Source organism: Acinonyx jubatus, chromosome C2 (assembly GCF_027475565.1).
Source record: "Acinonyx jubatus isolate Ajub_Pintada_27869175 chromosome C2, VMU_Ajub_asm_v1.0, whole genome shotgun sequence".
NCBI lineage: Eukaryota > Metazoa > Chordata > Mammalia > Carnivora > Felidae > Acinonyx > Acinonyx jubatus.
In genome coordinates, this window is record NC_069384.1 from 29805993 (window position 1) to 29827798 (window position 21806).

General features: G+C 36.8%; 1 pseudogene; it reads left to right on the top strand.

Annotated features, from left to right (window-relative positions):
• The first annotated feature begins 336 nt into the window (after positions 1–336).
• Positions 337–5621, top strand: LOC128315137 (enolase-phosphatase E1-like; annotated as a pseudogene).
• Positions 5622–21806: the final 16185 nt, after the last annotated feature.

A 21806-nucleotide genomic window follows, 5' to 3' on the forward strand; every position in this document is an offset into this window, starting at 1 on the left:
GCTGAGTGAGTTAATCAACCAACTCTCGATTTCAGCTCAGGTCATGATCTCGTAGTTCATGACATTGAGCCCCGAGTTGGGCTCTGCTCCGACAGCACAGAGCCTGCTTGCGATTCTCAATCTGCTCCTCCCCTGCTCAATTGCACATAATTTGCACACACTCTCTCTCTCAAAATAAATAAATAAACATTTAAAATCTATATATATTAAAAAAAACAGAATGGCGAATCGTTAATGTTAATGGAAGATAACTGGTAAGGAGGCTACATTCTTGTGTTTGGAGATTGCCATATATTCTATGTATAAAAGTAATACTGAAAAATGGTTTACTATTATTTTTTAATTCATGTACAACGTGGGCCTCAAACCCACAACACCAAGAACAATATTCACACTTTACCAACTGAGCCAGCCAGGTGCCCCCTGAAAAAAAAAGGTTTTCTTATAAGACATCTATTGGAGTGAACACAGAGAAGGAAGTCATAAATTTAGGTAATCTGAAAAGTCATCCTCAGCTAAGAAACCTATAGACAGGCTATGGCCTTTGCCAGTGTGACTGGGTTTTCTGTCTGGCGCCTGCAACTCTCAACATTGTCCAAAAGCTTGATATTATCTTTTTTCAATATTCTTATTTTGATGACTTATTAAGAAAAAATTAACATAATTATCTTGTGAGGGTTCCAAAGTACTCATCTGTAAAGCTTGTACTAATATATAGTAAATGGGGAGTGTAAGAATGCAAATTTTTCTTTTCTAGAAAGAATTGCAATTTATTCAGAGATTATATATTATTATATATTTTTTACCTTTTTTAGTATTAAATGTTCTTTCAGTCATGAAATTAAGATGAGAGATGACAAGAGATGACAAGATTTTTAGTGATTTCATAACACAATAAAAATTGGAAATGTGATGGTCCCAGAATTAAAGAAGAAACAATTTAGTTGTCATAAAAATATCAGTCTGGACACTACCTGTCTACATCATTACTTTCTCATGCTGTAGTGTAGAGCCAGAATTTCATAAAGCAGCACCTCATCTCTTGATTCTTGTGGGGGTTTTTGTTCCAGAAAAAACAATTTGGTTGCCAGATTATCATGTATTGCATGGGAGCAATGCTTCTATGAATAAATCTGATATTGAATTAAATTAGTTATGAGTCCTGAGATGGCTCACAGTTTGCTGTGTAGGGGCATACCCATAAATGATGGTGCTAAATGTTTAAGGACAGGGTGGGGAACGAGACAACTTGATTTGTAACACTGATGATCTCTGTGGTGTGGATACTCCCACTATGTTGGATTTTAGGTTACCACCATGACGTCTCTTCACTGAACTCGGGCTTGAGAAGAGATGTGCACAATCAGCTGAGCAAACTATTTTGATACAGGTTTCAGAAACCACTGCCCCAATGTATTTAACTATTTAGATTTTATTAGACGCATGTCCACAGTTTCCATTTAGTAACATGGATCGATGTTGAACTTAAAAAGAATGAACGGAATCCAATGTAAACAAAAACAAACAAAAAAATAATTGTAGAAAGTAATTTTAATTGTCACATTAAACATTTTTCCCAAGTTTCAACCCATGTGTTTCCAAATGACTCTATACCTAAGGCAATAGAATTTTGACAAAGATTATTATCTGTTTTATCACTTTTGGGTTGCTAAATTATACTATAATATAGTCCTTAGACTTGCTCTGTGGACATAAATTTCCCAGTAGGGAAATAACTTAGAAACCTGTCCTAAAGTCAAGGAAATCTAGGTCTCGGCCTCCGGGCCTAGGCAGCTCAGGAGCTCAGGCCCCCTGTGCAGTGGTCTCATCCACCTTGAGGGGCACACAGTTGGTTCCCTTCCTCGTTTTTCAGACCCCCATGTGGTTGCAGAGTGGGAGATTCTTGCTGGGCTGTCAGAAGTCCAGGAGGTGTTGGACTCCTTCCCGCTCCAGGAGGGAGGGCACAGCCGGCTCCCCCCTCTGCCCTTCCTTCCAGAAGGCCAATTCGGGTAGAGAAATGATCCTGCTTTCCGTGTCTGCTGAAGTCGCTGTGACTGCCACCCCAATTGTCTCAGTAAACATTTTATTTCCTTCCATCAAAGAAAATGTTAAAGACTATCTGCAGACACACTGGGAAGAAGAAGAGTGCCAGCAGGATGTTGTCAGTCTTTGGGGGAAACAGGCTGAAGAGGATCCCCACCTGGACTGGGCTGTTCCCATCCCTGCCGCCTCTGGGAACAGAGCAGATGACCTGCAGTGGGTGATCCAGGCCAGCGGTGGATAAGAGGTGCTGGCAGAAGTCTCTAGACTGAAAGACCACGGTGATGAAACAGCTGCAGAGCCTCAGGTGCAGGGCGGCATTCACAGCTGGGCACATAAAAGCAGCATTCTTTGACAATGTGGTTCCAGCGGTCAGGAAATGGAGACAGGCTGGAAGGAAGGTGTATATGTATTCTTCAGGGAGTGTAGAGGCCCAGAAGTTACCATTCGGCCATTCTACAGAGGGTGAGAAACTTGAGCTTGTTGATGGTCACTCTGATATCAAGATTGGACACAAAGTGGAGAATGAGAGTGACCAAAGGATTGCCAAAAGCCAACCAACAACATCTTGTTTCTGACAGACCTTACTCTGGAGGCCAGTGCTGTTGAGCAAGTGGATGTTATTGTCACTGAGCTGGTGAGACCCAGTCATGATGAGCGTTTGACAGATGATGAAAAGAATTACCACAGCCTCATCACATCCTTCCATGGACTGTACCTGCCTTCCTCAACCTAGAGAAGGACGACAAACCTGTCCTCACAAAGTTGTCCCTGGAGTCTATTTTTATTCTGATGGTAAAAGTAACTTACTTTGAAAACACATATATATGATGCATAGAGAGTGGAACCCTTTTGCACTGCTGATGGGAATGCAAACTGGTGCAGCCACTCTGGAAAACAATATGAAGTTTCCTCAAAAAATTAAAAATGTACTACCCTAGACCCAGCAATTGCACTACTAGGAATTTATCCAAAGCTTACAAAAATGCTGGTTCGGAGGGGCAGATGCACCCCAATGTTTATAGCAGTGCTATCAACAATAGCCAAATTGTGGAAAGAGCCCAAATGTCCATCAACGGATAAATGGATAAAGAAGATGTGGTATATATTACAATGGAATACTACCTGGTGATGAAAAAATAATTTGTTTGCTATTTGCAACAACATGGATGGAATGAGAGTGTATTATGCTACGTGAAATACGTCAGTCAGAAAAGACAGATATCATATGATTGCACTCATACATGGAATTTAAGAAACTCAACAGATGAACATAGGGGAAGGGAAGAAAAGATAAGATAAAAACAGAGAGGGAGGCAAACCATAAGAGACCCTTAAATATAGAGAACAAACTGATGGTTGCTGGAGGAGGGGTGGGAGAATGGGCTAAATGGGTGATGGGCATTAAGGAAGGTACTTGTTGGGGGTGAGCACTGGGTGTTATATGTGAGAGATGAATCAGTGGGTTCCACTCCTGAAACCAAGACTATATGTTTTCTAACTTGAATTTAAACTAAAAAAAAAAAGCACATATACACATCCACATAGGTATGCAATTGTATATTTGCGTATGTTTAAATTGCCTTCCACAGGTACATAACTGAAATGAAAATCTCAGTTCAGTGAGAGATGTCCGAACAATATGTCTTTGGCCTTGCCTCATCATTGAGTTCTACTTATTTCCAAAAGCCTGGGAGTTTTGACTGATGGGAGCTGAGAAATATTCCAGCTCCCTCATTTGACACCTCCCTTCTCCAAACTTCACCAAACTGGGGCAACTATGAAGTATGCATTTTAAACTATATCAAGAACTTTCTTCATGGAATTTATTTCTAGTGCCCACAATAACTGTCTGGATAATGTTTTTTATTGTACTTAACCTTACCTGTGTCACCTTCCTACCAGTGTTCTTCATTCTCCCCAAGTAAACCACCTGTATTTTAATCCTTGCCAAAGCAAAACACTAGACTAGGTTTACAATCTCATGGACAGGTCATGTACAGAGGTTAATTACCCATAAAATTTTAGGATATTATGGCAAATATTATTTCCCTGAGAACAAAAGTACCTGAGCTCTAGTCCTTGATTCTTCACAGTCTAGCTCTGAAACAAGGATACTTGTCTTCCCTGGACTCAGTCATCTCTCATTGTCAAATAAGGATTTGGGTAGATAAATGATCTAGAGCCTCTTTCTAGACTAACTTTATGATTCTAAGACAGAAATCCCTAGAAGGATTGCTTCCATAAATGGTCTGTCATACTTCAGAAAATGAAGGTTTGGGTGCAGATAGATGTTTCCTAAGAACCTGAGAAGTTAGGTGCCTGTGTGGCTCTGTCATTAAGCATCTGACTTTGGCTCAGGTCATGATCTCACTTTTGGTGAGTTTGAGTCTCACATTGGGTGAGCTCAAGCCCTGCTTCAGGTAAAAACGTGAGCCCTGGGTGAGACCCGCTTCTCTCTCTCTTTCTCTGTCTCCCTCCCTATCTCTCTCTGCCCCTCGTGGGAATCTCTCTTTCTTTGCCCCTAGCTCACTTGTGCCTCTCTCTTTCTAAAAACAACAACAACAACAACAACAACAACATAGAACCTAAGAAGTTTTGTGTATGCATTCATTCACTCATTCATTTATTCCACAGAATTTATTAAATATCTACTCTGCAAAAATCACTGCAGACATACATTCTTCAAAAGGCAGCTACTAGCCACATGTGACTAACTTTAAATTTAAATTAATTAAAATTCAATAAAACTAAAAATTCAATTGTCAGTCTCTCTAGCCACATTTCAAGTGTTCAATAGCTATTATGTGTCTAGTGCCTACTCTGTTGCATAGCACAATTATAGAATATTCCTATCACTGCAGAATATTATATCGGATAGAGCTGCTCTCAGAATGATGAAGACAATTAAATCAGACAATTAGCCTTCAAGAAATAATACCTAAAAATTTCAGTAAAATGTGAATATGTAACTGGGCATAGTTGATACCAAGTGAGAGTTTCCAATCACCTACTTTATAGTCATTTAGATGTAAGTTTTCAGGGAAGGCTTCATCGTAGATAGAGAATCTGAAGGTTAGTCAGAAGAGTAGACTGTTACAGACTTTGTAAGTGTTTATTTATTTATTTGTTTATCAGAGAGAGAGAGGGAGTGAGCAGAGGAGAGGGGCAGAGAGAGAGTATCTTAAGCAGGCTCCATGCTCAGCTCAGAGGTATATATGTATGTATTTAGTTAGTTAGTTATTTTATTTATATATATATTTTTTTAATTTTTAAGTTGGCTCTATGCCAAGTATGGAGGCCAGTGCAGGGCTTGAACTCAGAACCATGAAAGGAAGACCTGAGCTGAGATCAAGAGTTGGTCGCTTAACCAAACTGAGCTACTCAGGTGCCCTTGTAAACATTTAGAAACCAGTCAGAGAGACTTAAATTAATAGGATGAAAAAAACTATAAAGTAACATCATAAAATAGTCAAATAACATTGTTTTAACTATATTCTTACAACCACTATATTTTAAAAAAAACTTTAAATTTAAGTTTAAAAAAGCTTTAAATATAGTCGTTGTAAGTATATATATATATATATATATATATATATATATATATATATATATGGGGCATCTGGGTGGCTCAGTCAGGTCAGCATCTAACTCTTGTTTTCGGCTCAGGTCATGATCTCATGGTTCGTGAGTTTGAGCCCCAAGTCAGGCTCTCTGCATTGACAGTGTGGCGCTTGCTTGAGATTCTTTCTCTTCCTGTCTTTCTGCCCCTACCCTGCTTGCTCTCTCTCTCTCTCTTTCTTTTTCAAAAATAATTAAGCTTAAAAAAGAAAATACCTTGGATTGTGAGTAACTTGTTCTCTGAGTGTTCTACTAGACAAGCGAGTATTTCCAATAAATTTTAACTTGATAAGCAAGTGATGTCTTGTAATACGATTAGTACATGGCACATCACATGATTACAACTGAGCCAATGGTTCTTGAAATTTGGTTTGATATATAAGTGCTTCGAATTACAAGCATGTTTCCAGAGTGAATTATGCTCGCAAACCAAGATTTTGCTATATATAGATGAGAGTTACAGAAATAATTGAAAGCTTCTTTGTCCCATATATTTTATTTTTCTTACTTGATAAAAGTGGAAACAATAATAAAAAAACAGAGCATTTAAAAAAAAAACACTTACCTTTCTATTAAGTTTATTAAGTATCATATAGGTTGTCATTCAGATCTTTCTTATTTGCATCCACCACAATATCTAACAGTAACTAAGAAATACCTGTTGGATGATGTCATTGGATAATCATCACCCTTAAGTCTTGTGAACTTTCTTTTGGAAAAAAAAAGATTTAAAACATCTTTTTAATGTCCAATGTAACTTTGTAGTGTTTACATGTATAACTTTCCTTGGTCTGAATTTAAATTCTTCACAAGCTCTGTGACCTTGAGCAAGGTAGGTAAATCCCTCTTCACCTCACCTTTCTCATCTGTAAACAAGTTAATAACATCACCTCCATCATGAGGTGGCTGTAAGGAAGTAACTGAACTAAATCATCTAAAAATACTTAGAATAGTGTTTGGCATATAAGAAATTATAAGAATTGGTTTGTGAATATTGTTGCTGTTCTTATTGTTGTTCTCAGCTACTCTTAGAATATCTGAGATCCGCTACAAATAAGACCTGAGTTAAGATGTCTAGCTTTATAATTAGATGAGCCGGTAAAACTATCATCAATATTGAGTGAGCACTTAAATAGGACACTTATTAGGAAGTGCTTCAGTTTACCGATTAGCTACCTTTGTTCCTTCAAAAAACTGGGTGAAAATGGTATTTTGATAAATGCTTTGATTTCCAAAATAAATGGTATAGAATATTCTTTCCCATCATACTCAATAAATATGGATTTCATAGCTTTGTCTTTCTGCATTTATTAGTTAAAGGAAAACTGTATTTCTTACCCAGATATTAAATAAAGTGCTGAATCTAAGACCTGAGCCATTTAAACCTAATCCTGACCTCTTAATAGCAGAGGCTCTCACTGTCTTGTCTAAGAAGAATCTCAGTATGTTCTAGATGTGCGGCAATTATGTTGATTTGCCTAAAGGAGTGTTGTTGAGATCATGATGTCATCTCAAGGGTAATGGATGCTTCGGGGTTGTTGAATATTTAATTTGTCAGACGAGGTCAAAGAAAAGAGATGTTATGCTACTTTTCAAATGTTTTAAGACAGAGAAAATGAGCAGCTCAAACAAACCCATAAAAACAACTGATGGAAACCTCCGTATACAGAGCCCTAATCTGAAAGAACAGTGGTAGCATGTTAAGAATAACATGTGTGATTAAATATCTTTCATTGTTTTGTAGTAATTAAAAATTTTACATTAGCAAATACAGCTTCTAGGTACTCTGCCTATGTACTTAGCACTTGGTGTTGTATTTACTATTATTTTTTTTAAATAGCATAATGATTATTGTAGATATAATACTAAAAGAAAATCTATTTACATGTACATAAAATCATTATCAGGTGTTTCCTGGGAAATATATGTTGCTTAAGCAATTTAGAGTAATTGTTAAGGAATTGTGTGCATTCAAAGAGGTAGTATCTTAATGACTACTCTTTTAGGCAATAGTGTTTATTTCTGGATTAATATGTATAATGAGATTTATATCTTAAAATAACATCAGGCTTCATCACATCCTTGAAACTGGTCTCATGTTATTTTCTAAAAGCATGCAACCTCTATATTATTATTCTTCAACTCTTTGACTATAGTAACACTTTCTTAATATTAAGGGTTTTTTTTTTCCTTCTCAAGCCTATGTATTTTAAAATTTTTCAGTGATGATAGAATTGCTGCCAAGGTACAAAATAACTAAATGGAAGTTGGAGAGATGGCCACTTGAGATTATAAATGTATTGTTTTTCAGGAGTTACTTTGGCTTAGATTATAATCACAAATTTCATTTTAAAACATTTACTTATTTTTGAAGTCTTGCTCAAAGTGATTATTAGAGTCTTTTTACATGATTTGAGAATGAAAATGAATGATATTTAATTTCTACATTTATGTCACTATTCAAATAAGGGGCTGTTAGCCCAAGATTCATGGAGAGTTACGGATCCATGGATGGCCTTGGAGTGGATACAATAAATAAGTCCCCTGGATTTATTGCAAATTTGTGGGTGTTTACATGTGTGCAATTTTGGGAGGAGACTGCCTATAATATAATCAAGTCTAAAAGTGTAGCATTGGCTGCAAATTTTTAAGTACAGCTGATTGGATAAAAAATTAAATAATGAAAGGACATTGGAAGAATATTCCTTAATTGTTCCTAACGCAAAACAATGGAATCTTTAGAATATGGTCATTTATTCTTATGTATCCCTCAATCCATGCTTATCATATTGTGGCATATTTTAGAAATGAATTATTTGCAATTATTTTTTTATTTATCAAATTTATTTACCTAGTACATTCACACGATAAATGTCTTTAAAATGCAAAAAGATTTAGAATGAAAAGTGTGTGTATTCCTACCCTATTCACCTAGTAGAAACAATCCTTGCTTTGAGTCTCTTGCATATCCTGGAAAGATACACAGATAAATGAATAAACAGAAAACTAGATTCCCTTTCTCTTTCTCAGTGTCTTACACTAAAATTAAGGCATATTATATACACAGTTTTGTGTCTTGCTGCTTTGATTTCAAAATACACTTTGAAAAATTAGTCCACATCAGTACATGTTGAACTACCACATTCTTTTAACGTCTGCAAATAATCCTTTGTGTGGGTGAATATGATTTATTTAACCTGTCCCCTAATAATAGATATGTAGGTTGCTTTCAATTATTTGCTGGTACAAACTATGATGCAATGAATACTTTTGAATATGGTAAATGTTTATACATTCAGTTCCTTGAAATGGAATTGCTGGCTTAAATGGTGTATGCATATTTAATTTTTATATGTTGGATGAATTATGCTCCATAACAAATGTTAGCAAATTATCCTCCATCGAAAACACTAATTTACACTTCCACCAACAATGAATGAATGTGATAATGCAAACTTTTGAGGATTCAGCACCATTTACTTTGGTTTTGTCAACCAAACCAATGTGTTGGGAACACACTCAGATGACTTCTAGTTTAACTTGTTGGCATAGTTGAGGAACAGTAATAGAGGAAATGGATCTTGTTTCAGATCTCTGCAATTCTCTTCAAATGCTTCATCTTGTAGAAAAATGGCATAATTCCTTTGCTAAATATTTGGTTGAAATTGTATGATTATTGGATATAATACAACCCAAAGTCTTCTTGGCCTAATGGTGTCATTACTATTTCATTCAACCAATTAACATAAAACAGTCCATTGATATATATTTATTTATAATAGAAACTAAAAGGGGAAAAATTCTATACCTATCTAAAATATTAGGTCAAAGATAGTAACCTAAAAGAAATGTAAAAGGTAAGCCAAAAAATATCTGAACCAAACAAGAATCAAATTGTGTATGAGAAAATAACGAGATATTTGAAGTGTAGTTTTTATTGCTTCTGTTCATCCTTACCTTGTCAATAAATGAAAATGCCTAAGTGCTCCAGGAAATGTTATGTTTTTGTAGCACTCCAACCCTGGTAATAATCAGGAAGCACTAAAAATGCCCATGGAAACCGTATTCCACAAATTAACTGAAATTCACACATGGTTAAATAAGTAACCTAACATGCCTACACAAACATTTTATATGGTTTCTCATTACTAAACCTTCAAAACAAATCCACTGAAGCAGTTTGTTATCATCCATTTAAATTATATCCTCTAATTTAATCAAAAGCTTTTCTTTAGGGCAAAATTGTTTAGTGTATGTGGATGTTGATGTAAATGTTGCTGAAGGAAGGAAGCAGACTTTCTAAGCATGACTTAGAGTGTTAATGAGTATCTTTACACATGGCTTTACATGACAAGGTGATAGATGTTTGGTTTCACTGTCCTCCATAAACCATAAGACAGGGTGCTACTAGTGGATACTGAGTTCAAATCTCAGACCTTTGCAATCTGCATGCATAAAACTAATGTGTTCACGATATAAAAGAAATAGGTCTTTTTTGATAAGATTGCATAATTCCAAGATCAGCATCCATCTGTGTATATATTTTTTTCTCTTAGCTTATGTTAATAGCTTTATTTGACAATTTAATGTTTTCCTTTTTCCTCCTAACAGCAGGTGAAAGAATTCATAAATCTGCCATGAACAGTTGCCAATGAATATTCATATCTAGGATGTCTGATTGCAGCAGTTTGACATTTTTATTTGATTTCCATCAAGAAAAGAAATGCTTTGTTTCTTAATTCGCAATGCATTCTAATCGGTTTCTGCACATTATACCACTGGTTAAGTTATTGTAATTGTCAGTATCAAACAACTAATTTATAAAATAAGAATATTTGATATAATTCAGAAAAAAAATGTGACTAACAATTATTCTTACAAACTCATTGAAAATAGTATACCTTTGTGTTTCATTGGGTAATTTGTATTAAAATTAAGTTTGCACTAAGGACCTTCATTTCCTATCCTGAATGTATGTTCTATTGAATGTGCTGGTATCTCCTGCTGGATGAGCTGATCAGGTCTCTGTGGATGTAGGAGTCTCAGGAGCTTAATGGCATATATTTCCTATAGATCATTGTTACATGAATGTGAACATATAATTGGTTCAACCAGAGCCAATATAGGTTTGGTACGATTTTAGTGAATATTTGTGGTTATCTGTTAAAAGTCTAGACATTCACAGCAGCAAAATTATTTTTTTGCATTAACTAAAATCATCCTTAGATTTTGGATTGATCTTTTACTATAATTCTTCTCAAGATGCATAATTATCATCTGGAAAGCTTGCTAAAATAGTTCCTGAGCCATAACCCTGGAGATGCTTATTCAGTATATCTGGAGTGGGGTCAATAACTTTTATTTCTTTTTTTTTAATGTTTACATATTTATTTTTGAGAGAGAGAGAGAGAGAGAGAGGCAGAAAGAAGAGAGAGAGAATCCCAAGCAGACTCTCTGCTGTCAGCTCAGAGCCCAACACAGGGCTCAAATTCACAAACCATGAGATCATGACCTGAGCCAAAATTAAGAGTTGATCACTTAACCAGCTGAGCCACCCAGGCGCCCCAACTTTTATTTCTAACAAGATTTTAATTAGTTATGATGCTGGTCTACCACACCATATTTAAATATTTTATAGTGCTGGCTATCTCTTGGTCTTCTATAAAATGTACAGAAACCTTCTAGGTGAAAGCACACTACAGCAAATGACTAAGAAGCATGTATTGGCAGACAGATTGCAGGAATTAAACGTGGGGAGAAGGGTTCAGAATAACATGCACATTCAACAATCCCACACAACAAGTGTTTTCTTTAATTCTGGTTCTGCATAGTATCTTTACGTATGGTGCATATTAGATGTAAGGAGTTTAAAGCTAAGAAGAATTTATTTATTATTTTTCAGTTTATTTTTATTTATTTTGAGAGAGAGAGAGAGAGAGAGAGCGCAAGTGGGGGAGGAGCAGAGAGAGAGGGAGACAGAATCTCAAGGAGGTTCTGCACTGTCAGCACAGAGCCCAACATGGGCCTCAAACTCACAACGATGAGATCATGACCTGAGCCAAAATCAAGAGTCGGGTGCATAACAAACTGAGCCACCCAGGAACCTCAAATAATATATTTTTAAAATTCTCATATGAAGTAGAATCTGCATCCCCCAATTTATTATTGAAAAGCTAAATATAATGTAACAGTAAATTAATGAATCTCTATTCTTAATTATCTATAAATAAACTACAAAAGAAAACTATCTAACAGATTAAAAGAGAAAACCATGGGAATTAGAAGGCATTTCCTTAGCCTGTTATTGAACTCAAAGGAGTTATTTTTACTTATGATTTATGAAATGCTGATCCCTATGTTTTGCAAAGTAAACACATATTTTGAATTTTTTTTTTATTTTAATGCATCTTTACTATCCAAAATAATTTTGTTGGCCCATCGGGTTTCCGCACTGACTGTGAACAAAAGTTTTTTGTTTTTTGTTTTTTGTTTCCCTTGGTGGTAGTGATGGAAGGTGTTGTTTTTAAGCAGTTAGTGTTTTCCCAAGACTGTGAGAGACCCAAACTTCTCAAATAGTTTTCTCTACTTCACTACCAGACCTTCCAAGTGTTTTCAACTCTGCTGCCAGACATCTTTCTAAAACGCAAATATGACCACACAACTCATTATCTTAATTAAAATCTTTCAACAGCTTCCCCTTGCTTTCAGCATAAAATGAGGATTTCTTAGTCTTATTCACAAGGTCCCTCATAAACTGACTCCAGCCTACCTCTTTAGTTTTATAGCTAAACATTTTACTCTAGCCATAAAAAAAAAAAACAATTTAGGGGGGTGCCGGGGTGGCTCAGTCAGTTGAGCATCTGACTTCAACTCAGGGCATGATCTCACAGCTCGTGGGTTCGAGCCCCACATCGGTCTCTGTGCTGATAGCTCAGAGCTTGGAGCCGGCTTTGGATTTTGTGTCTCCTTCTCTGCCCCTTCCCCGCTCATGCTCTCTCTCGCTGTCTTTCAAAAATAAATAAATATTAATTTTTTTTTTAAAAAGCAAGTTAGGAATCCTTAAAAATATCATATATCCTCAGGCTACTGATCCCCATACTGATCCCCACAGTATTCATCTCTTATCTTTCCCATTTAATTCCTTTTTGTCTTGTAGGACTCAGCTTCTTTTTCTCCTTCTTTTGGAAATTTTACTTTGTGGTCCATTAAGTGCCTGTTCTCAAGATCCCCATTATCCTGTTTACATACTTCTAGAATAGCCCAACCTGCATTGTTCACCCACCTCACTCTTAAATTCCTGGAGAATAGCACTGTGCCATTTACATTTCTGTTTATCACAGTGCCAACATATAACAGCAACTCAGTAAACACTTTTTTAATTCTTTTTTATTTTTTTAAGTTTATTTGTTTATTTTGAGAAAGACAGAGACAGCACACATAGGGGAGGGGCAGAGAGAGAGGGAGACTGAGAATCCCAAGCAGGTTCTGCACCATCAGCACAGAGCCGGACATAGGCTTGAATTCACAAAACCATGATGAGATCATGACCTGAGCCGAAACCAAGAGTCAGATGCTTAACCAACTGAACCACCCAGATGCCCCAATTTTTTTTAATTGTATGTTTATTTTATTTTTGAGAGACAGCTTGAGCGGGAGAGAGGCAGAGAGCAGGGGGACAGAGGATCCAAAGCAGGCCGTGTGCTGACAGCGGCAAGTCCGACCTGGAACTCGAATTCACAAACCGTGAGATCATGACCTGAGCCGGAGTCAGAAGCCCAACTGACTGAGCCACCCAGGTGCCCCAGTAAACACTTTTGTAAAATTAATTTCCAAACATGTCATGAGTAATGAGAAGTAAGATTTGATATCTAAAGTCAAATCATAGAAGAACGGCTAAGAACTATTACAGTGTTTTGAAAGGTAAGGTGACACAATGCAAACAATGATTTGGGAAAATAAAGAGAATACACTAAGCTCGTACGGTAGCTCATATGTGGGACAAGAAAGATCTAAATTTGTGTGATGTTAATGTTGTGAAACAGTGAGGATATATTAAATGTAGGGCTTGAAAACACCCAAGGTTTCTGTCCTGGATGATAAAACACATGGTGGCAGTGCTTTCAGAAATAGAGTGAGGACAAGGAGAGGAATTTGTCTCATGAAAGATGATGGGATTTGGGGAAAAAACAGGTTTAGGCAGAGGTCAATGCAAAGCAAGGAAAATCTGTAAGCAATTAAAATCAAGAGTCCATGGATTGAATGAGGTTCTGAGTTCCAAATTTTGAATATGAGCATCAGTTCCATATAAACAGGAGGTTGACTCCGGGAGCACTGAACATCTACTTTGTCAGGTAAGAGTAAAGAGATATCAGAGGATAAAGGACTGTGAGAGGCAACAGGGAGCAAAGAGAGACTGACCAAAGAATGTATGGCTTTCAAGAGAGGGAAGGTCAATATTATCAAGGTCGTGAATATCCAAAACTTTTAAGTCTTCGTGTGTAATAGGTTTGTACTCATGTATGTTAGATAGTCTGAAATTTTAGAAATGTACAAAAGTGAAATATCATTGTGAAGAGCCCACATGGATTTTTGGTGAGTGATTTTTCTACTGTTTCACTCTGGGCTTACCCTCCCCCCCCAACCTCCCCCATCCCCCATTTTCCTGGGTATCCCAGTCCAGATAGAGTATGTGTAGCCATCTGATGACTCCCTCCTCCCCAGAGCTCAGCTTCCTCCTTCCTATCCCAATCGCTCTCTCAAGCTTGGTACCTCTTTGCTTCCCGTCTTCTGTCTGCCTTCCTGTCCCTGCCTATCACTTTACATCTCTCCCAAGAGCCCCACTGTGAAGATCCGTGAGGATGTGGTGAGACCACATGGGGAAAGCAGAAAGATTTCCCATAAGTGCACTGAAACTTCCTCAGCCACAACCTCCGGCAACATCTTTTCCCCACCCTGCTGATAGTGACCATGCATGTTCTCACTATTCTGCCAGATAGCATATGGCAGTTAACCATTCACTGTCCAGCGGAGTCATGATCCCCTGGACCACTTCCTTTGTTCACAGAACTGCATTGCTGTTCAAACTTAAGTGTGACTCATCAGAACAATAAGAAAAGCAGATGTGACATCTGTGGCAAGTCTCTCTCTCACCATCACTGTGATATTTGGATGTGGATGCCATTCATCATTTGTTGTGCTATTATCATCTTCTGTTACGGATGATATTTCATGATACCCAAAAGAATTTCGTGTCTTTACATAGTAATTTGTATTATAAAATAATTTCATATAAGTTTATAGTTTAATCCTTAAATAAGTCTTTGATCTAAGGACAATTATCCTTATTTTACAAAAGTTATCAAGGTCCAGAGTGGCTGAGTGATTTACTCCCAAAGACTGCATGGCTATGGCATAGTTGATCCAGAGCTGGTGTTTTTGTCACTACACTATTTGGAAGCTTTCAGTTTATTCATGTTTCCTCTAATAATAATAAATTTGGGGGGCCTCATCTTTTCTCAGAGGTTTTTCTTTTTTCCATTTTTCATGCAAAAAAATGTTTCAGTGGGACCATTTACAAATAAGAAAATTGAGAGATCATAATTCTAAAGAAGAGTCTGTCAATGAATTTGTGGCAGAGCTCATGCTAGAAACCACGTTTTATCATAATTATCCCCATACTATTTTTATGGTGGATGTTGTTCTCTGGGTCCTTTTTGGTTTTGTTCCTTTTCTTTGTTCTCAGGGCATAGTTAAGAATGCATTACTTTCAGGTTATCTTTAATTTGCACTACTACCTAAAACATGATGAAATTCACATTCACGTGCTTCAGGCTAATCCAGCCACATTACCCATTGATGCCACTGTCTACCACCTTTTCTTCCAACTTGACCCATTAGTTTTCCATCTTTATTCCACATTTTCAAATAGTCTAATGACTTCTTCACTACATATATGATAAATCATACTTAAGTATGTATGATCTAACAAATTTTAAAAAAAGCCTTTTTCCCTATTTTCTTCTCACAGCCTCTCACCTTCATTTTTATTTTTTTCTTAATTTTATTTATTTTTTAAATTTACATCCAAGTCGGTTAGCATTTAGTGCAACAATGATTTCAGGAGTAGATTCCTTAATTCCCCTTACCCATTAAGCCCATCCCACCTCCCACAACCCCTTTAGCAACCATATTTAATAGTCTCATGTTTTTGTCCCCCTCCCTGTTTTTATATTATTTTTGCTTCCCTTCCCTCATCTGTTTTGTATCTTAAAGTCCCCATATGAGTGAAGTCATATGATCTTTGTATTTCTGAATAATTTGCCTAACCGAATAATTTCGCTTAGCAAAATACCCTCTAGTTCCATCCATGTAGATGTGAATGGCAAGATTTCATTCTTTTTGATTGCTGAGTAATACTCCATTATATATTTATACCACATCTTCTTTATCCATTCATCCATCGATGGACATTTGACAGCCTCTCACCTTTAATTCACAGATAAATGCTACATTCTTTCTCTCCTTTGCCTCATCCATTTTAAAAATGCTTATTAATTTGAGAGAGAGAGAGAGTGGGGGAGGGCATAGAGAGAGAGGGACAGAAAATACAAAGTGGGCTCTGTGTTGACAGCAGTGAGCCCCATGCAAGGCTGGAACCCACTAACCGTGAGATCACGACCAGAGCCGAAGTCAGACGTTTAACCAACTGAGCCACCCAGGTGCCTCATCCACTTTTTTTAAACTACCCTTATTTAATGTGTGTGTGCATGGGTATGTGTGTGTGTGATAAAAGGAAGGCATGAACTTTCTCATCAGCCCATCCATATCAAACTTTGACTCACCATTCCACTAAGGGGATTCTTGACGAAGTCACTGGGACCTCCAAAATTTCAAATCTAGTCATTTTTATTTTCCCTCTTCCCCTGACCTGTCTGCAATATTAGTATGAGCCAACAACTTCATCATTTTCAAATCTTCACTCTATCTGCCATGATGGCAGTTAGCGTTTTCAGAATCCTTTGAACATCTCCATTTCCTTTGGGAAGGTAGGGTAGAATAATGATGAGGAAGGGCACTGGAGTCAAGCTAATGGACGCCACCATTAATGGTGTAATATTGGGCAACTGAACTTCTCTGCGCCTGTTTAAAATGGGGGGTAATAACAGAACTTACCGTATGAGTTCGCTACTACCTTATAGGATTGTTTTGAGGATTAAAATTGTTAATACCCGGGAGGCACTTACAGAAGTGCTCAGCATCTGGTAATTGCCTAGTAAATTATTCAATGACCACTATTGTTGATACCACTGCCAGCAGCACCAGCACCAGGACCAGGACCAGGACTACCATTGCTTCTCTTTTTCTTGCTCCTCCTCTCTTTCACCACAGTCTAGACACTGGTTTTCTCTACAATTCTTTTCTCAACTCTCTTATGTCCTCTGAGCACTCTTGAAGGCCATCATATCTATTGTCAAGAGCATGCCTCCACTGCACGTATTTGTATGCCTCTCATACCTTTATATCCGGCCGTTCGCATAAATTCCAGATTGTTATATTTAACCACCTATTAGACCACTCCCTCTTGATGTCACTCTTTGATGTATTTGTAAGTCAAAATTTCTAAATATAATGTTAGTATCTTCCCTTAGAACATGAATTTTAACTCCCTTTTTATTAAGGTCAGTAATCCTCCAAGCTAGAAATCTCTACTTGCTTTTTCTCTTTTTCTTCACTTCTAACATCTGTTAGATGTGGATTAAGAACAGATTTTACTATATGTAAAACAGAGGCCTCAAGTAGAAAATGGCTTAAATATGATCATTTACTTTGTTTTATTTATATCTCCAGAAACTCAGACTCATAGGTCACTGTTCTCCCTTTCTAAAAAGGAGACTTCAAGAGAACAGACAGAGTTCCAGCATTCATGCCTGTAGTTTTGGCAGCAATTAAAAGGAAGAGATGGAGAGAGAGAGAGAGAGAGAGAGAGAATGAGATTGAAGGAAATTCTCCACCTTGTAGGTAGGAATTGTTCCCTGAAGCTGCTACACAATATAGTTCCTTTTATATCTCATTAGCCAGAACTTTGTGGCTACATGCAACCACAAAGAATGATGTCTTTGTTCGGGGTGGCCTTGTATTAATTTAAACATTGATAAAGAATACAAGAATAATGTTTTCATATTTTAATTTCAACTTTATTGACATATAATTGATATATAAAATTGTAAGACATTGAAAGTGTACATCATGGTGATTATATGTATACATTGTGAAAGAACCCCTCCCACCTAGTTAATTAACAAAAACCCAGTACCTGACATGTTTATCTTTTTGGTGATTTGATGAATGGTCTCCAATATTTATTATCTTATACATTATAACTTTAACAGTCTACCAGATTTTTCCTCTTCTCCATTGCCATTGCCGTTGACCTATTTTAATGTCGTCATTCCAAAAAGGCAAATGCTATGAAAGTTGGTCTCCACGTTGATGATAGAGTCAACTTTCTAGAACACACACCTGATCACTTCTTGCAGCCACATCAAATTATTTGCAGTCTCTGGAGGTGACTGTTCATTTATTTGTCTTTGTGGCTTTGTGCATGCTACTTCAAGAAAAACATGGAAATCCCTCCCCCCCTTTTATGTCCTTCAAAATCCAGCTCAGATATTACTTTCCTAGTAGTTATCTTCAATAAGGTTGAGTTTCTCATTTACACCGTCATACTCATAGATCACTATATCTTGTATATATCAAACAACGTAGTGTAGAACTTATTCTGATTAAGGGGAATTTTATATATCTATTTTCCCTCTGAGACTGTAAATGCCATGGGTACTTGTTAGACTTCTCTGTTTATCTGCAGTTCAGATACAAAATTGTAGGTACTCAATAAATGTTTGTAGAGCTGTTAAACACATGAAGTTAAATATATTATTATATATAATTATTATAATAATGCATGTTATGCCTGTAAGGAAAATAATTACCTCCACCAATAAATGTCTCAAGCAAGAAAAACACTAGACTTTATAAGTAATCTTTTTTAATGTTTTTATTTATTTTTGAGACAGAGAGAGACAGAGCATGAGCAGGGGGAGGGGCAGAGAGAGAGGGAGAAACAGAATCTGAAGCAGGCTCCAGGCTCTGAGCTGGCAGCACAGAGTCCGACGCGGGGCTCAAACCCACGAGCCGTGAGATCATGACCTGAGCTGAAGTCAGATGCCCAACCGACTGAGCCACCCAGGAGCCCCTAGACTTTATAAGTAATCTAAATCAATGCTTGATGAATATAGCTAAATTACCTTTTGCCAAGTTAAGTGACTTTTCTTGATGTTTAACAAGGTTTTTATACTTTAAGTGAGAAAAATCCTGATGATCCTTAAGGAATTCCTCTGTCATGAAATGTAAATATTTCTAGTAGAAAAGAATGCATGTTTCCAGGTGGCTGAACATTCCCCAGAAGTCCAGTGTAGTTCTCTGGTGCAGTAATCTGCTACCTGTCATTCTACTCTTCCAGAATGGTTTCACTTACTTAATCGGATTGGTGTCATAGATTTAAAAAATATATAAATGTTTATGATACCTATGGGGACTCTGTCATTCACAGTATGTTTGATTTGATGGCTACATGTTTGAAGTTCCTTGAGTTTACAAATCTGATTGTTGTTTTATAGTATTGAGAATATTTTCCTTGATTTATATTTTCAGTAAAATATTCCTACTGTATGAAAGAAAGTAGATGGAATAATTTCTCACTTCAATCGTTTTGTTCCAGAATATCAGTTAAGGTACTAAACTTCCTTCACTTTATCTTGATGAATAGGAAAATTATTCCAAAGACATCACAGAACTAATCACAAGAATCTCTTAGTCTCTGCATTTCATATCCCATGTTCCATTTTTTCTCATCCATTATGTCTCTAAGGTAGAATTGCCAGAAACTCAAGTTGACATCATAGCGTTTCTTACTCCCAGCGTGTGCCTTTATTTTGACATTCATCAAAAAATTTTGTCACCGTACGTGTGTAGGTACATGCAGGTCTTCACATGTAAGCAGCAATTTGCCATGCATAAGGAGAAAGAGGTTTAGCTATGCCTTGACAGTGATTTGGGTTAAACTTCCATATCTGCAACCAGAAGGAAAGAAAAATGTTTTCTTGCCCAACAATTAGCTAAGTAGATTATCAAATGGTGTGTGTGTGTGTGTGTGTGTGTGTGTGTGTGTGTGTATGCAACAAAAATCAATGTTGATAATGGTCTGAACTTAAGAAATGCTGTTTTCCATCTGAGTTGTAAAATTGACCTAAGAGGAGACTTGTACTAAAATAACTAAAAATGTCAAATGACACAATATGGAACTAGTTTGCAGTTTTTTGAAGGTCAAGACAAATTTTAATAATGTACAATATGATACTTGTCTTGCTAATAGATTTAGCATATCTAAATTGAAAGCAGTTATAATAGCAGAAAATCAGAATTTAAATTATTGAGAAATTGAGCTGTCATTAAAAATGTCAAGTATGAAGTTCATTTTCCCTAGAGACATCTCACAGGATATTCTACTTCTACTCTGTGCTTTTTCTTTTCTTTTTTTTAATATATCCAACAATATAGGCAAGCAGATGAGGTACACCATTGTTTGTGAATTTGTTTTTCTTTTGCATTCTGTTTTGGCCCAATATTTGATATAATACAATAAAAAATAAATTATTAGGAAAATAAAAAGTCAAAGCCATATAAATTAAAGCCATCTTTTATGATCAGTCTGCTAGAGATGCAGATATCCATAAACATTTGGCACTTTATTTTTTTTAAGTAATCTCTACATCCAACGTGGTGGCTTGAACTCACAACCCCGAGAGCAAGAGTCACATGCTCTACCAACTGAGACTTCCAGGAGCCCTCGGTTTTTAATTATTTTTAGAATCCACAACAGCAAATCAATATCAAATTGCTATCAATGCTCACTCTCAAGTTCTGTACTTAATGAGCTGTGAACTGGTCACAGGCCGTTTGTGGACCAACACCGGCCCAACGGACCATGCTTTGAATAGCACTGTTTTACACGATCACTAGGGCAGAACACATAATCTCTGACACATAAGCACTTCTATGTTCTACCATAGTCTAGGTTGCTGAAGGGTACTGATCAGATCACTAAGGTTAACCGGATTTGTTATACTACACTTGCCATATTATTCCAGATTATCAGAGAGGGGTCACTGATATTTTTGCCACTAATATTGGTTACTCTGGCCTGTGGTAGATAGATAAGCTGTTGTTTACAGGTATTGAAAGAAATTTTAAAAGCCATAAAGAATATCCTGCTATACCCACCAAGATTTTTTTTATTTTTTTTTAATGGTTATTTATTTTTGAGAGAGAGACACAGTGTGAGCAGGGGAGGGGAGGAGAGAGAGACACAGAATATGAAGCAGGCTTGAGGTGCAGAGCCTGATGTGAGGCTCAAATTCACAACGGTGAGATCATGACCAGAGCTGAAGTCGGACGCTTAACCAACTCAGCCACCCAGGTGCCCCTATACCCACCAAGATTGTTTTAAGCAGGTCTGATCTAATTTTTTTTTGTTCAAATGCTATATTACATTTTGAATTAAGAGGCATTTTATTCCTGCAGGTAGAATTTTAGTATCAATTATAGCTACCTTGTATTTTAGTGTGTACTTCAGTATGATTATATTAATTTAAACATAAAAATTGGGCTACTTATACAGGACTTGAAGTATGAAAGAGCTTCTCAATAGGCTCCTTATTTTAAGTCTTACCAGTGAAATTACAGTGTAATTGCTTTTATTTGATCTTTTCCTGTCTAAAAACTGTCTTGAGGGTGCATGCTTCACTCTATTTAATTTCATCAAAGAGAAGAGAAGTCCATGAGTTTGTCAAATAACTTCTAGATTCAAAGTGGTGAAGAATATTTTATGTATTTTTACTACTCCATATGGATAAGTAACATCAGCTGCTTTTAAAAGAAGGAAGGGGGGTGCTTTGGTGGCTCAGTGGGTTAAGCGTCCGACTTTGTCTCAGGTCATGATCTCGCGGTTTCTGAGCCCAAGCCCTGCGTCGGGCTCTGGGCTGTTAGCCTGCTTCAGATTCTGTGTCTCTCCCTCTCTCTGCCCCTCC